Genomic DNA, 15000 nt, shown 5'->3' with positions numbered 1-15000 from the left:
GTGTGTCCAGAACCCTGGAAAACAACCACGCTATTTGTACTACTCCCTCCTAGCCAGGAAAGGTGCACCATACTGGCCACTGGGCTTCAGTAGGTACCCTGAGGTGCCTGGAGCTATGAGACTAAAATGTAGCTAGGGATGCATGGTGTCCAATTTGGTGTCAGATGATTAATCAGAACTTTTTCTCAATCTAAAATCAAAACTTGGAAAATGCAACCATTATATGGCTTCTTAGATGTCACTTGATGTGTCAACATGCTTTCATTTGCAAGAGTCTTCTAGGATAGAGTGAATGGTGAGTGATATTCCAGAGCCACTTGGCATTTCTGACACTTCTTCATTAGTGTCATTGGCAATTCTTCACTAATGTCCCCTGCAGCGGTTGATGTGCAACTTTGCCATCATGCAAATCGAAGACATGGCTTTTTGAGTAACTGCCCACTGTGGTGACCGCTGGTTAGGAACGCAAATTTAAGAAAATACATCAACATTTACGCCAAGGTGTGTTGTAAATTTCAAGCATTTAGCATATACTACTATTGACAAGTACTCATTTTGACACTCTCCCACAATGAGAAAACACATTTCAAGAAATTAAATGAAAGGAAAGTGAAAAACATAGCTCATGTGAACAATCTCAAAATGAAATGCAGTAAGAACTAAACATAACCTGTGGACCAATCATTCCAATTTGAATGGCGACTAAATGCTCTCCGGAGGAAAAGTTTGTGCTCCCTGTTGCCTCGTGGCAAAATTTGCATATGGGAGACTGTCCTGTGTATTTCAGTTGCCATGCTGAAAACCGACACTAGGAGAAGTTGGGTTTTTGCTGCAAAATTTGCGAGCTCGACCAAACAGGCCCTTTGCTGCTTGTGCGAGTCTTAGATGCTCCCATGGGGAGCGCAAGCACACTGAGACGGCACAGTCTGTTAGATCAGTAAAACAAACAGGCCAAGTCATGCTCACGTGGAGAATGCGGGCATCGACCCCGCTACCTCTCGCATGCTAAGCGAGCGCTCTACCATTTGAGCTAATTCCCCTTGCCAGACACGACCGCGGCACTCGACTCGTTGGCCTAGGGGTGTTATTTTCGCTATGGGCGCGTGATGTTCAAATCCCGGACCAGCCCGTTTTCAGATTTGCCACTTGATGCAACAGCACTAGCACAACCCTTGGCCGAACAGCTTGCACCCAAGTGGCCGGTTAGCTCAGTTGGTTAGAGCGTGGTGCTAATAACGCCAAGGTCGCGGGTTCGATCCCCGTACGGGCCATGAGATGTTCTCTGCCGCTTTCTGCTGCTTGTTGTGAATTTTGATGGAATTTCCGTGCAGTAAGCGGGAGATTGGCCGAAATAGCTCAGTTGGGAGAGCGTTAGACTGAAGATCTAAAGGTCCCTGGTTCGATCCCGGGTTTCGGCATTGCAAGTCCCTTTCTGAGAGCTATTTTTCCTATATGGCCCAAGCAGAGTGACCTTTTCTCCGTGACCCAGTGGGCCAGGTTCCCAACATCAAAAGGGTTCCATGGTGTAATGGTTAGCACTCTGGACTCTGAATCCAGCGACCCGAGTTCAAGTCTCGGTGGGACCTGTCGGACTTTTGGGCTTTCCAAGCAAAACCGTGTCAGGCGGGCCAATGTTTGTTCCCCCCAATACGACCCCCCACCATTTTTCAACCAGAGCGCTCACACTGTAAACTAAATATGAGGTCATTTAAGCCACATTAGCACTTCATTCTTTTGACAGTCACATTGGGCCAACAGTATACAAGGTGTCAAATTTCAGTAAATACAAGTACAATTCAACAAAACAAGTTAAGCATGTATTAAACCTTAAAATGAACAAAAAAAATCTACGCTTAGGCCAAAGAACAGGCCACGTCAAATACACGGCTCATGTGTACAGGCCAAAGGAAACACACAGGTCATGTTTACAATCTTAAAGTAAAATGTAATAATAAACTTACCAGAAATGACGGGAAGACAAATGGACGTTAAAAGAAAATGTTTCCCATACTAAATTGCAACTAAACACCCTTGGAATTTAAACATCCAGCTGCTTGTGAATGAATATACGTATGGAAGCATTTCATGTGTGTGCTCAGTTGCCAAACTGAAGAACTGCTGGCTAAGTGTGGAAGTAGCTGCTGGACGTAGTGGAAGCTGCAGTGCTCGGCTCGTTGGTCTAGGGGTATGATTCTCGCTTCGGGTGCGAGAGGTCCCGGGTGCAAATCCCGGACGAGCCCGACTTTCAGTGTTCTTACGCAGCCAGACTCCAGTAGTGACCTGTACAGAATAGGGATGCCTGCGAGCAACCATAGAAGTGCATTTAAACCTATCGATTTTCGACCGGAGTACGAACGTTGATGTACACTTATTCCAATTTGAGAAGCAACTAAATGATCTCAGAAAGTTAAGCTTGTGCTCGGTCTTGCTTTGCGAATAAAATATACATATGGGATACTTTTGTGTGTATGTTCAGGTGCCATACTGAAGACAGAGGCTAGGACAAGTTGGCAAAATACATGAGCAAGACCTATCAAAGCCCTTTTCTGCATGTGTGAGCCGCAAACGCTACCACAGGGAGTGCACGCCTACTGTGATGGCCCGGTGAGTCGCGTCAAAGAAATGAGCACCAAATCACACTCACGTGAAGAATGCGGGCATCGATCACGCTACCTCTCGCATGCTGAGCTAATTCAACTTAAGGAAGCCAGGTGACTGCTTTGGCTTGTGGAAGCCGGCTGCGTAGTGGTGAAAATACGTATCCCGGAGGTTCTGCTGGAGCACCTCGGCAGCTTGGCTCGTTGGTCTAGGGGTATGATTCTCGCTTAGGGTGCGAGAGGTCCCGGGTTCAAATCCCAGACGAGCCCTTCTTTAGACTCGTTGCTTAAAGGCAGGACAGAAATGTCCATGACAAACGGCAACGGTAGCCCTCATATCTCTTAACAGTGACAAAAGGCCTACAGGGTGCCACATTTCAAATAATTTCAAAGAAAATGCAACAGAACAAATCACACGCCTAAAATCTTTCATGCACAACATATGACAACCTCAGTTAGAATTTCTTTCAATGTGTTTTTATTTCTCTTTGGCCAGGCAAGACAAGATTGAAATTTCTGTTTGTCCACACGTATTTTTCAAATTGATTTTCAGATGTCTACTTGAGTGGAAAGTATGCATTTTTGACCTTAACCGAAGTTAACTGTGTTCCTGTGTCTCGATTTGTGCAGCTTTGCAAAAGGTTGCGGCTTGCTGGAAAACATGTGCTGACAAAAATGTGTACATTGAATGCATGTTGCCTTGGATGAAAGCTTCTGACAAATGCACAAATATCAACACAACGAAGAGATAGCGTAATAATCACAAGGCTCTGTATCCGCATTGAAGGCCTATCTCTGGGTTTAGGTGGCCTCCCTGATGTACCATTTGTATCTCCATATATCCCTGATGGCCCCAGTCTGGCGATCTGCCTGCCAGCCAGTTCCTCTAGGTGAGGTGTTCCTTGATGGCCCCAGTCTTTGTCTAAGCCAACAAAGATGCACATTGTTTGGTGTAGGCCGCCAGGTTGAACACCCTGGAAGTCCGGTATTCTGTCACATTCTGCTAGCTATCAGATTGTGCTACCTTTGCTTTGGTGTGTCCAGAACCCTGGAAAACAACCACGCTATTTGTACTACTCCCTCCTAGCCAGGAAAGGTGCACCATACTGGCCACTGGGCTTCAGTAGGTACCCTGAGGTGCCTGGAGCTATGAGACTAAAATGTAGCTAGGGATGCATGGTGTCCAATTTGGTGTCAGATGATTAATCAGAACTTTTTCTCAATCTAAAATCAAAACTTGGAAAATGCAACCATTATATGGCTTCTTAGATGTCACTTGATGTGTCAACATGCTTTCATTTGCAAGAGTCTTCTAGGATAGAGTGAATGGTGAGTGATATTCCAGAGCCACTTGGCATTTCATTAGTGTCATTGGCAATTCTTCACTAATGTCCCCTGCAGCGGTTGATGTGCAACTTTGCCATCATGCAAATCGAAGACATGGCTTTTTGAGTAACTGCCCACTGTGGTGACCGCTGGTTAGGAACGCAAATTTAAGAAAATACATCAACATTTACGCCAAGGTGTGTTGTAAATTTCAAGCATTTAGCATATACTACTATTGACAAGTACTCATTTTGACACTCTCCCACAATGAGAAAACACATTTCAAGAAATTAAATGAAAGGAAAGTGAAAAACATAGCTCATGTGAACAATCTCAAAATGAAATGCAGTAAGAACTAAACATAACCTGTGGACCAATCATTCCAATTTGAATGGCGACTAAATGCTCTCCGGAGGAAAAGTTTGTGCTCCCTGTTGCCTCGTGGCAAAATTTGCATATGGGAGACTGTCCTGTGTATTTCAGTTGCCATGCTGAAAACCGACACTAGGAGAAGTTGGGTTTTTGCTGCAAAATTTGCGAGCTCGACCAAACAGGCCCTTTGCTGCTTGTGCGAGTCTTAGATGCTCCCATGGGGAGCGCAAGCACACTGAGACGGCACAGTCTGTTAGATCAGTAAAACAAACAGGCCGAGTCATGCTCACGTGGAGAATGCAGGCATCGATCCCGCTACCTCTCGCATGCTAAGCGAGCGCTCTACCATTTGAGCTAATTCCCCTTGCCAGACACGACCGCGGCACTCGACTCGTTGGCCTAGGGGTGTTATTTTCGCTATGGGCGCATGATGTTCAAATCCCGGACCAGCCCGTTTTCAGATTTGCCACTTGATGCAACAGCACTAGCACAACCCTTGGCCGAACAGCTTGCACCCAAGTGGCCGGTTAGCTCAGTTGGTTAGAGCGTGGTGCTAATAACGCCAAGGTCGCGGGTTCGATCCCCGTACGCGCCATGAGATGTTCTCTGCCGCTTTCTGCTGCTTGTTGTGAATTTTGATGGAATTTCCGTGCAGTAAGCGGGAGATTGGCCGAAATAGCTCAGTTGGGAGAGCGTTAGACTGAAGATCTAAAGGTCCCTGGTTCGATCCCGGGTTTCGGCATTGCAAGTCCCTTTCTGAGAGCTATTTTTCCTATATGGCCCAAGCAGAGTGACCTTTTCTCCGTGACCCAGTGGGCCAGGTTCCCAACATCAAAAGGGTTCCATGGTGTAATGGTTAGCACTCTGGACTCTGAATCCAGCGACCCGAGTTCAAGTCTCGGTGGGACCTGTCGGACTTTTGGGCTTTCCAAGCAAAACCGTGTCAGGCGGGCCAATGTTTGTTCCCCCCAATACGACCCCCCACCATTTTTCAACCAGAGCGCTCACACTGTAAACTAAATATGAGGTAATTTAAGCCACATTAGCACTTCATTCTTTTGACAGTCACATTGGGCCAACAGTATACAAGGTGTCAAATTTCAGTAAATACAAGTACAATTCAACAAAACAAGTTAAGCATGTATTAAACCTTAAAATGAACAAAAAAAATCTACGCTTAGGCCAAAGAACAGGCCACGTCAAATACACGGCTCATGTGTACAGGCCAAAGGAAACACACAGGTCATGTTTACAATCTTAAAGTAAAATGTAATAATAAACTTACCAGAAATGACGGGAAGACAAATGGACGTTAAAAGAAAATGTTTCCCATACTAAATTGCAACTAAACACCCTTGGAATTTAAACCTCCAGCTGCTTGTGAATGAATATACGTATGGAAGCATTTCATGTGTGTGCTCAGTTGCCAAACTGAAGAACTGCTGGCTAAGTGTGGAAGTAGCTGCTGGACGTAGTGGAAGCTGCAGCGCTCGGCTCGTTGGTCTAGGGGTATGATTCTTGCTTCGGGTGCGAGAGGTCCCGGGTGCAAATCCCGGACGAGCCCGACTTTCAGTGTTCTTACGCAGCCAGACTCCAGTAGTGACCTGTACAGAATAGGGATGCCTGCGAGCAACCATAGAAGTGCATTTAAACCTATCGATTTTCGACCGGAGTACGAACGTTGATGTACACTTATTCCAATTTGAGAAGCAACTAAATGATCTCAGAAAGTTAAGCTTGTGCTCGGTCTTGCTTTGCGAATAAAATATACATATGGGATACTTTTGTGTGTATGTTCAGGTGCCATACTGAAGACAGAGGCTAGGACAAGTTGGCAAAATACATGAGCAAGACCTATCAAAGCCCTTTTCTGCATGTGTGAGCCGCAAACGCTACCACAGGGAGTGCACGCCTACTGTGATGGCCCGGTGAGTCGCGTCAAAGAAATGAGCACCAAATCACACTCACGTGAAGAATGCGGGCATCGATCACGCTACCTCTCGCATGCTGAGCTAATTCAACTTAAGGAAGCCAGGTGACTGCTTTGGCTTGTGGAAGCCGGCTGCGTAGTGGTGAAAATACGTATCCCGGAGGTTCTGCTGGAGCGCCTCGGCAGCTTGGCTCGTTGGTCTAGGGGTATGATTCTCGCTTAGGGTGCGAGAGGTCCCGGGTTCAAATCCCAGACGAGCCCTTCTTTAGACTCGTTGCTTAAAGGCAGGACAGAAATGTCCATGACAAACGGCAACGGTAGCCTTCATATCTCTTAACAGTGACAAAAGGCCTACAGGGTGCCACATTTCAAATAATTTCAAAGAAAATGCAACAGAACAAATCACACGCCTAAAATCTTTCATGCACAACATATGACAACCTCAGTTAGAATTTCTTTCAATGTGTTTTTATTTCTCTTTGGCCAGGCAAGACAAGATTGAAATTTCTGTTTGTCCACACGTATTTTTCAAATTGATTTTCAGATGTCTACTTGAGTGGAAAGTATGCATTTTTGACCTTAACCGAAGTTAACTGTGTTCCTGTGTCTCGATTTGTGCAGCTTTGCAAAAGGTTGCGGCTTGCCGGAAAACATGTGCTGACAAAAATGTGTACATTGAATGCATGTTGCCTTGGATGAAAGCTTCTGACAAATGCACAAATATCAACACAACGAAGAGATAGCGTAATAATCACAAGGCTCTGTATCCGCATTGAAGGCCTATCTCTGGGTTTAGGTGGCCTCCCTGATGTACCATTTGTATCTCCATATATCCCTGATGGCCCCAGTCTGGCGATCTGCCTGCCAGCCAGTTCCTCTAGGTGAGGTGTTCCTTGATGGCCCCAGTCTTTGTCTAAGCCAACAAAGATGCACATTGTTTGGTGTAGGCCGCCAGGTTGAACACCCTGGAAGTCCGGTATTCTGTCACATTCTGCTAGCTATCAGATTGTGCTACCTTTGCTTTGGTGTGTCCAGAACCCTGGAAAACAACCACGCTATTTGTACTACTCCCTCCTAGCCAGGAAAGGTGCACCATACTGGCCACTGGGCTTCAGTAGGTACCCTGAGGTGCCTGGAGCTATGAGACTAAAATGTAGCTAGGGATGCATGGTGTCCAATTTGGTGTCAGATGATTAATCAGAACTTTTTCTCAATCTAAAATCAAAACTTGGAAAATGCAACCATTATATGGCTTCTTAGATGTCACTTGATGTGTCAACATGCTTTCATTTGCAAGAGTCTTCTAGGATAGAGTGAATGGTGAGTGATATTCCAGAGCCACTTGGCATTTCATTAGTGTCATTGGCAATTCTTCACTAATGTCCCCTGCAGCGGTTGATGTGCAACTTTGCCATCATGCAAATCGAAGACATGGCTTTTTGAGTAACTGCCCACTGTGGTGACCGCTGGTTAGGAACGCAAATTTAAGAAAATACATCAACATTTACGCCAAGGTGTGTTGTAAATTTCAAGCATTTAGCATATACTACTATTGACAAGTACTCATTTTGACACTCTCCCACAATGAGAAAACACATTTCAAGAAATTAAATGAAAGGAAAGTGAAAAACATAGCTCATGTGAACAATCTCAAAATGAAATGCAGTAAGAACTAAACATAACCTGTGGACCAATCATTCCAATTTGAATGGCGACTAAATGCTCTCCGGAGGAAAAGTTTGTGCTCCCTGTTGCCTCGTGGCAAAATTTGCATATGGGAGACTGTCCTGTGTATTTCAGTTGCCATGCTGAAAACCGACACTAGGAGAAGTTGGGTTTTTGCTGCAAAATTTGCGAGCTCGACCAAACAGGCCCTTTGCTGCTTGTGCGAGTCTTAGATGCTCCCATGGGGAGCGCAAGCACACTGAGACGGCACAGTCTGTTAGATCAGTAAAACAATCAGGCTGAGTCATGCTCACGTGGAGAATGCGGGCATCGATCCCGCTACCTCTCGCATGCTAAGCGAGCGCTCTACCATTTGAGCTAATCCCCTTGCAAGACACGACCGCGGCACTCGACTCGTTGGCCTAGGGGTGTTATTTTCGCTATGGGCGCGTGATGTTCAAATCCCGGACCAGCCCGTTTTCAGATTTGCCACTTGATGCAACAGCACTAGCACAACCCTTGGCCGAACAGCTTGCACCCAAGTGGCCGGTTAGCTCAGTTGGTTAGATCGTGGTGCTAATAACGCCAAGGTCGCGGGTTCGATCCCCGTACGGGCCATGAGATGTTCTCTGCCGCTTTCTGCTTCTTGTTGTGAATTTTGATGGAATTTCCGTGCAGTAAGCGGGAGATTGGCTGAAATTGCTCAGTTGGGAGAGCGTTAGACTGAAGATCTAAAGGTCCCTGGTTCGATCCCGGGTTTCGGCATTGCAAGCCCCTTTCTGAGAGCTATTTTTCCTATATGGCCCAAGCAGAGTGACCTTTACTCCGTGACCCAGTGGGCCAGGTTCCCAACATCAAAAGGGTTCCATGGTGTAATGGTTAGCACTCTGGACTCTGAATCCAGCGACCCGAGTTCAAGTCTCGGTGGGACCTGTCGGACTTTTGGGCTTTCCAAGCAAAACCGTGTCAGGCGGGCCAATGTTTGTTCCCCCCAATACGACCCCCCACCATTTTTCAACCAGAGCGCTCACACTGTAAACTAAATATGAGGTAATTTAAGCCACATTAGCACTTCATTCTTTTGACAGTCACATTGGGCCAACAGTATACAAGGTGTCAAATTTCAGTAAATACAAGTACAATTCAACAAAACAAGTTAAGCATGTATTAAACCTTAAAATGAACAAAAAAAATCTACGCTTAGGCCAAAGAACAGGCCACGTCAAATACACGGCTCATGTGTACAGGCCAAAGGAAACACACAGGTCATGTTTACAATCTTAAAGTAAAATGTAATAATAAACTTACCAGAAATGACGGGAAGACAAATGGACGTTAAAAGAAAATGTTTCCCATACTAAATTGCAACTAAACACCCTTGGAATTTAAACCTCCAGCTGCTTGTGAATGAATATACGTATGGAAGCATTTCATGTGTGTGCTCAGTTGCCAAACTGAAGAACTGCTGGCTAAGTGTGGAAGTAGCTGCTGGACGTAGTGGAAGCTGCAGCGCTCGGCTCGTTGGTCTAGGGGTATGATTCTCGCTTCGGGTGCGAGAGGTCCCGGGTGCAAATCCCGGACGAGCCCGACTTTCAGTGTTCTTACGCAGCCAGACTCCAGTAGTGACCTGTACAGAATAGGGATGCCTGCGAGCAACCATAGAAGTGCATTTAAACCTATCGATTTTCGACCGGAGTACGAACGTTGATGTACACTTATTCCAATTTGAGAAGCAACTAAATGATCTCAGAAAGTTAAGCTTGTGCTCGGTCTTGCTTTGCGAATAAAATATACATATGGGATACTTTTGTGTGTATGTTCAGGTGCCATACTGAAGACAGAGGCTAGGACAAGTTGGCAAAATACATGAGCAAGACCTATCAAAGCCCTTTTCTGCATGTGTGAGCCGCAAACGCTACCACAGGGAGTGCACGCCTACTGTGATGGCCCGGTGAGTCGCGTCAAAGAAATGAGCACCAAATCACACTCACGTGAAGAATGCGGGCATCGATCACGCTACCTCTCGCATGCTGAGCTAATTCAACTTAAGGAAGCCAGGTGACTGCTTTGGCTTGTGGAAGCCGGCTGCGTAGTGGTGAAAATACGTATCCCGGAGGTTCTGCTGGAGCGCCTCGGCAGCTTGGCTCGTTGGTCTAGGGGTATGATTCTCGCTTAGGGTGCGAGAGGTCCCGGGTTCAAATCCCAGACGAGCCCTTCTTTAGACTCGTTGCTTAAAGGCAGGACAGAAATGTCCATGACAAACGGCAACGGTAGCCCTCATATCTCTTAACAGTGACAAAAGGCCTACAGGGTGCCACATTTCAAATAATTTCAAAGAAAATGCAACAGAACAAATCACACGCCTAAAATCTTTCATGCACAACATATGACAACCTCAGTTAGAATTTCTTTCAATGTGTTTTTATTTCTCTTTGGCCAGGCAAGACAAGATTGAAATTTCTGTTTGTCCACACGTATTTTTCAAATTGATTTTCAGATGTCTACTTGAGTGGAAAGTATGCATTTTTGACCTTAACCGAAGTTAACTGTGTTCCTGTGTCTCGATTTGTGCAGCTTTGCAAAAGGTTGCGGCTTGCCGGAAAACATGTGCTGACAAAAATGTGTACATTGAATGCATGTTGCCTTGGATGAAAGCTTCTGACAAATGCACAAATATCAACACAACGAAGAGATAGCGTAATAATCACAAGGCTCTGTATCCGCATTGAAGGCCTATCTCTGGGTTTAGGTGGCCTCCCTGATGTACCATTTGTATCTCCATATATCCCTGATGGCCCCAGTCTGGCGATCTGCCTGCCAGCCAGTTCCTCTAGGTGAGGTGTTCCTTGATGGCCCCAGTCTTTGTCTAAGCCAACAAAGATGCACATTGTTTGGTGTAGGCCGCCAGGTTGAACACCCTGGAAGTCCGGTATTCTGTCACATTCTGCTAGCTATCAGATTGTGCTACCTTTGCTTTGGTGTGTCCAGAACCCTGGAAAACAACCACGCTATTTGTACTACTCCCTCCTAGCCAGGAAAGGTGCACCATACTGGCCACTGGGCTTCAGTAGGTACCCTGAGGTGCCTGGAGCTATGAGACTAAAATGTAGCTAGGGATGCATGGTGTCCAATTTGGTGTCAGATGATTAATCAGAACTTTTTCTCAATCTAAAATCAAAACTTGGAAAATGCAACCATTATATGGCTTCTTAGATGTCACTTGATGTGTCAACATGCTTTCATTTGCAAGAGTCTTCTAGGATAGAGTGAATGGTGAGTGATATTCCAGAGCCACTTGGCATTTCATTAGTGTCATTGGCAATTCTTCACTAATGTCCCCTGCAGCGGTTGATGTGCAACTTTGCCATCATGCAAATCGAAGACATGGCTTTTTGAGTAACTGCCCACTGTGGTGACCGCTGGTTAGGAACGCAAATTTAAGAAAATACATCAACATTTACGCCAAGGTGTGTTGTAAATTTCAAGCATTTAGCATATACTACTATTGACAAGTACTCATTTTGACACTCTCCCACAATGAGAAAACACATTTCAAGAAATTAAATGAAAGGAAAGTGAAAAACATAGCTCATGTGAACAATCTCAAAATGAAATGCAGTAAGAACTAAACATAACCTGTGGACCAATCATTCCAATTTGAATGGCGACTAAATGCTCTCCGGAGGAAAAGTTTGTGCTCCCTGTTGCCTCGTGGCAAAATTTGCATATGGGAGACTGTCCTGTGTATTTCAGTTGCCATGCTGAAAACCGACACTAGGAGAAGTTGGGTTTTTGCTGCAAAATTTGCGAGCTCGACCAAACAGGCCCTTTGCTGCTTGTGCGAGTCTTAGATGCTCCCATGGGGAGCGCAAGCACACTGAGACGGCACAGTCTGTTAGATCAGTAAAACAAACAGGCCGAGTCATGCTCACGTGGAGAATGCGGGCATCGATCCCGCTACCTCTCGCATGCTAAGCGAGCGCTCTACCATTTGAGCTAATTCCCCTTGCCAGACACGACCGCGGCACTCGACTCGTTGGCCTAGGGGTGTTATTTTCGCTATGGGCGCGTGATGTTCAAATCCCGGACCAGCCCGTTTTCAGATTTGCCACTTGATGCAACAGCACTAGCACAACCCTTGGCCGAACAGCTTGCACCCAAGTGGCCGGTTAGCTCATGGCCGGTTAGAGCGTGGTGCTAATAACGCCAAGGTCGCGGGTTCGATCCCCGTACGGGCCATGAGATGTTCTCTGCCGCTTTCTGCTGCTTGTTGTGAATTTTGATGGAATTTCCGTGCAGTAAGCGGGAGATTGGCCGAAATAGCTCAGTTGGGAGAGCGTTAGACTGAAGATCTAAAGGTCCCTGGTTCGATCCCGGGTTTCGGCATTGCGAGCCCCTTTCTGAGAGCTATTTTTCCTATATGGCCCAAGCAGAGTGACCTTTTCTCCGTGACCCAGTGGGCCAGGTTCCCAACATCAAAAGGGTTCCATGGTGTAATGGTTAGCACTCTGGACTTTGAATCCAGCGACCCGAGTTCAAGTCTCGGTGGGACCTGTCGGACTTTTGGGCTTTCCAAGCAAAACCGTGTCAGGCGGGCCAATGTTTGTTCCCCCCAATACGACCCCCCGCCATTTTTCAACCAGAGCGCTCACACTGTAAACTAAATATGAGGTAATTTAAGCCACATTAGCACTTCATTCTTTTGACAGTCACATTGGGCCAACAGTATACAAGGTGTCAAATTTCAGTAAATACAAGTACAATTCAACAAAACAAGTTAAGCATGTATTAAACCTTAAAATGAACAAAAAAATCTACGCTTAGGCCAAAGAACAGGCCACGTCAAATACACGGCTCATGTGTACAGGCCAAAGGAAACACACAGGTCATGTTTACAATCTTAAAGTAAAATGTAATAATAAACTTACCAGAAATGACGGGAAGACAAATGGACGTTAAAAGAAAATGTTTCCCATACTAAATTGCAACTAAACACCCTTGGAATTTAAACCTCCAGCTGCTTGTGAATGAATATACGTATGGAAGCATTTCATGTGTGTGCTCAGTTGCCAAACTGAAGAACTGCTGGCTAAGTGTGGAAGTAGCTGCTGGACGTAGTGGAAGCTGCAACGCTCGGCTCGTTGGTCTAGGGGTATGATTCTCGCTTCGGGTGCGAGAGGTCCCGGGTTCAAATCCCGGACGAGCCCGACTTTCAGTGTTCTTACGCAGCCAGACTCCAGTAGTGACCTGTACAGAATAGGGATGCCTGTGAGCAACCATAGAAGTGCATTTAAACCTATCGATTTTCGACCGGAGTACGAACGTTGATGTACACTTATTCCAATTTGAGAAGCAACTAAATGATCTCAGAAAGTTAAGCTTGTGCTCGGTCTTGCTTTGCGAATAAAATATACATATGGGATACTTTTGTGTGTATGTTCAGGTGCCATACTGAAGACAGAGGCTAGGACAAGTTGGCAAAATACATGAGCAAGACCTATCAAAGCCCTTTTCTGCATGTGTGAGCCGCAAACGCTACCACAGGGAGTGCACGCCTACTGTGATGGCCCGGTGAGTCGCGTCAAAGAAATGAGCACCAAATCACACTCACGTGAAGAATGCGGGCATCGATCACGCTACCTCTCGCATGCTGAGCTAATTCAACTTAAGGAAGCCAGGTGACTGCTTTGGCTTGTGGAAACCGGCTGCGTAGTGGTGAAAATACGTATGCCGGAGGTTCTGCTGGAGCGCCTCGGCAGCTTGGCTCGTTGGTCTAGGGGTATGATTCTCGCTTAGGGTGCGAGAGGTCCCGGGTTCAAATCCCAGACGAGCCCTTCTTTAGACTCGTTGCTTAAAGGCAGGACAGAAATGTCCATGACAAACGGCAACGGTAGCCCTCATATCTCTTAACAGTGACAAAAGGCCTACAGGGTGCCACATTTCAAATAATTTCAAAGAAAATGCAACAGAACAAATCACACGCCTAAAATCTTTCATGCACAACATATGACAACCTCAGTTAGAATTTCTTTCAATGTGTTTTTATTTCTCTTTGGCCAGGCAAGACAAGATTGAAATTTCTGTTTGTCCACACGTATTTTTCAAATTGATTTTCAGATGTCTACTTGAGTGGAAAGTATGCATTTTTGACCTTAACCGAAGTTAACTGTGTTCCTGTGTCTCGATTTGTGCAGCTTTGCAAAAGGTTGCGGCTTGCCGGAAAGCATGTGCTGACAAAAATCTGTACATTGAATGCATGTTGCCTTGGATGAAAGCTTCTGACAAATGCACAAATATCAACACAACGAAGAGATAGCGTAATAATCACAAGGCTCTGTATGCGCATTGAAGGCCTATCTCTGGGTTTAGGTGGCCTCCCTGATGTACCATTTGTATCTCCATATATCCCTGATGGCCCCAGTCTGGCGATCTGCCTGCCAGCCAGTTCCTCTAGGTGAGGTGTTCCTTGATGGCCCCAGTCTTTGTCTAAGCCAACAAAGATGCACATTGTTTGGTGTAGGCCGCCAGGTTGAACACCCTGGAAGTCCGGTATTCTGTCACATTCTGCTAGCTATCAGATTGTGCTACCTTTGCTTTGGTGTGTCCAGAACCCTGGAAAACAACCACGCTATTTGTACTACTCCCTCCTAGCCAGGAAAGGTGCACCATACTGGCCACTGGGCTTCAGTAGGTACCCTGAGGTGCCTGGAGCTATGAGACTAAAATGTAGCTAGGGATGCATGGTGTCCAATTTGGTGTCAGATGATTAATCAGAACTTTTTCTCAATCTAAAATCAAAACTTGGAAAATGCAACCATTATATGGCTTCTTAGATGTCACTTGATGTGTCAACATGCTTTCATTTGCAAGAGTCTTCTAGGATAGAGTGAATGGTGAGTGATATTCCAGAGCCACTTGGCATTTCTGACACTTCTTCATTAGTGTCATTGGCAATTCTTCACTAATGTCCCCTGCAGCGGTTGATGTGCAACTTTGCCATCATGCAAATCGAAGACATGGCTTTTTGAGTAACTGCCCACTGTGGTGACCGCTGGTTAGGAACGCAAATTTAAGAAAATACATCAACATTTACGCCAAGGTGTGTTGTAA

The 15000-nt window shown here is 45.7% G+C and overlaps 18 non-coding genes across 18 annotated transcripts; 16 read left to right on the top strand and 2 right to left on the bottom strand.

Moving 5' to 3' along the window:
• Window positions 1–967: 967 nt before the first annotated feature.
• On the bottom strand, window positions 968–1040 carry trnaa-agc (transfer RNA alanine (anticodon AGC)). The gene has a single exon. It is a non-coding gene; the product is annotated as a tRNA-Ala (tRNA).
• A 157-nt stretch (window positions 1041–1197) lies between these two features.
• On the top strand, window positions 1198–1271 carry trnai-aau (transfer RNA isoleucine (anticodon AAU)). The gene has a single exon. It is a non-coding gene; the product is annotated as a tRNA-Ile (tRNA).
• A 74-nt stretch (window positions 1272–1345) lies between these two features.
• trnaf-gaa (transfer RNA phenylalanine (anticodon GAA)) lies at window positions 1346–1418 on the top strand. The gene has a single exon. It is a non-coding gene; the product is annotated as a tRNA-Phe (tRNA).
• A 96-nt stretch (window positions 1419–1514) lies between these two features.
• On the top strand, window positions 1515–1586 carry trnaq-cug (transfer RNA glutamine (anticodon CUG)). Its single transcript has one exon. It is a non-coding gene; the product is annotated as a tRNA-Gln (tRNA).
• A 582-nt stretch (window positions 1587–2168) lies between these two features.
• On the top strand, window positions 2169–2240 carry trnap-cgg (transfer RNA proline (anticodon CGG)). Its single transcript has one exon. It is a non-coding gene; the product is annotated as a tRNA-Pro (tRNA).
• Window positions 2241–2795: 555 nt separating this feature from the next.
• On the top strand, window positions 2796–2867 carry trnap-agg (transfer RNA proline (anticodon AGG)). Its single transcript has one exon. It is a non-coding gene; the product is annotated as a tRNA-Pro (tRNA).
• A 2097-nt stretch (window positions 2868–4964) lies between these two features.
• trnaf-gaa (transfer RNA phenylalanine (anticodon GAA)) lies at window positions 4965–5037 on the top strand. The gene has a single exon. It is a non-coding gene; the product is annotated as a tRNA-Phe (tRNA).
• Window positions 5038–5133: 96 nt separating this feature from the next.
• trnaq-cug (transfer RNA glutamine (anticodon CUG)) lies at window positions 5134–5205 on the top strand. The gene has a single exon. It is a non-coding gene; the product is annotated as a tRNA-Gln (tRNA).
• A 582-nt stretch (window positions 5206–5787) lies between these two features.
• On the top strand, window positions 5788–5859 carry trnap-cgg (transfer RNA proline (anticodon CGG)). Its single transcript has one exon. It is a non-coding gene; the product is annotated as a tRNA-Pro (tRNA).
• A 555-nt stretch (window positions 5860–6414) lies between these two features.
• trnap-agg (transfer RNA proline (anticodon AGG)) lies at window positions 6415–6486 on the top strand. The gene has a single exon. It is a non-coding gene; the product is annotated as a tRNA-Pro (tRNA).
• Window positions 6487–8751: 2265 nt separating this feature from the next.
• Window positions 8752–8823, top strand: trnaq-cug (transfer RNA glutamine (anticodon CUG)). The gene has a single exon. It is a non-coding gene; the product is annotated as a tRNA-Gln (tRNA).
• Window positions 8824–9405: 582 nt separating this feature from the next.
• trnap-cgg (transfer RNA proline (anticodon CGG)) lies at window positions 9406–9477 on the top strand. Its single transcript has one exon. It is a non-coding gene; the product is annotated as a tRNA-Pro (tRNA).
• A 555-nt stretch (window positions 9478–10032) lies between these two features.
• On the top strand, window positions 10033–10104 carry trnap-agg (transfer RNA proline (anticodon AGG)). The gene has a single exon. It is a non-coding gene; the product is annotated as a tRNA-Pro (tRNA).
• A 1719-nt stretch (window positions 10105–11823) lies between these two features.
• On the bottom strand, window positions 11824–11896 carry trnaa-agc (transfer RNA alanine (anticodon AGC)). Its single transcript has one exon. It is a non-coding gene; the product is annotated as a tRNA-Ala (tRNA).
• A 307-nt stretch (window positions 11897–12203) lies between these two features.
• On the top strand, window positions 12204–12276 carry trnaf-gaa (transfer RNA phenylalanine (anticodon GAA)). The gene has a single exon. It is a non-coding gene; the product is annotated as a tRNA-Phe (tRNA).
• A 96-nt stretch (window positions 12277–12372) lies between these two features.
• trnaq-uug (transfer RNA glutamine (anticodon UUG)) lies at window positions 12373–12444 on the top strand. Its single transcript has one exon. It is a non-coding gene; the product is annotated as a tRNA-Gln (tRNA).
• Window positions 12445–13025: 581 nt separating this feature from the next.
• Window positions 13026–13097, top strand: trnap-cgg (transfer RNA proline (anticodon CGG)). The gene has a single exon. It is a non-coding gene; the product is annotated as a tRNA-Pro (tRNA).
• A 555-nt stretch (window positions 13098–13652) lies between these two features.
• On the top strand, window positions 13653–13724 carry trnap-agg (transfer RNA proline (anticodon AGG)). The gene has a single exon. It is a non-coding gene; the product is annotated as a tRNA-Pro (tRNA).
• The last annotated feature ends 1276 nt before the right edge of the window (window positions 13725–15000 follow it).

Source organism: Misgurnus anguillicaudatus, chromosome 22, assembly GCF_027580225.2.
Source record: "Misgurnus anguillicaudatus chromosome 22, ASM2758022v2, whole genome shotgun sequence".
NCBI classification, from domain to species: domain Eukaryota; kingdom Metazoa; phylum Chordata; class Actinopteri; order Cypriniformes; family Cobitidae; genus Misgurnus; species Misgurnus anguillicaudatus.
This window is presented reverse-complemented; position numbering and strand designations above follow the sequence as displayed.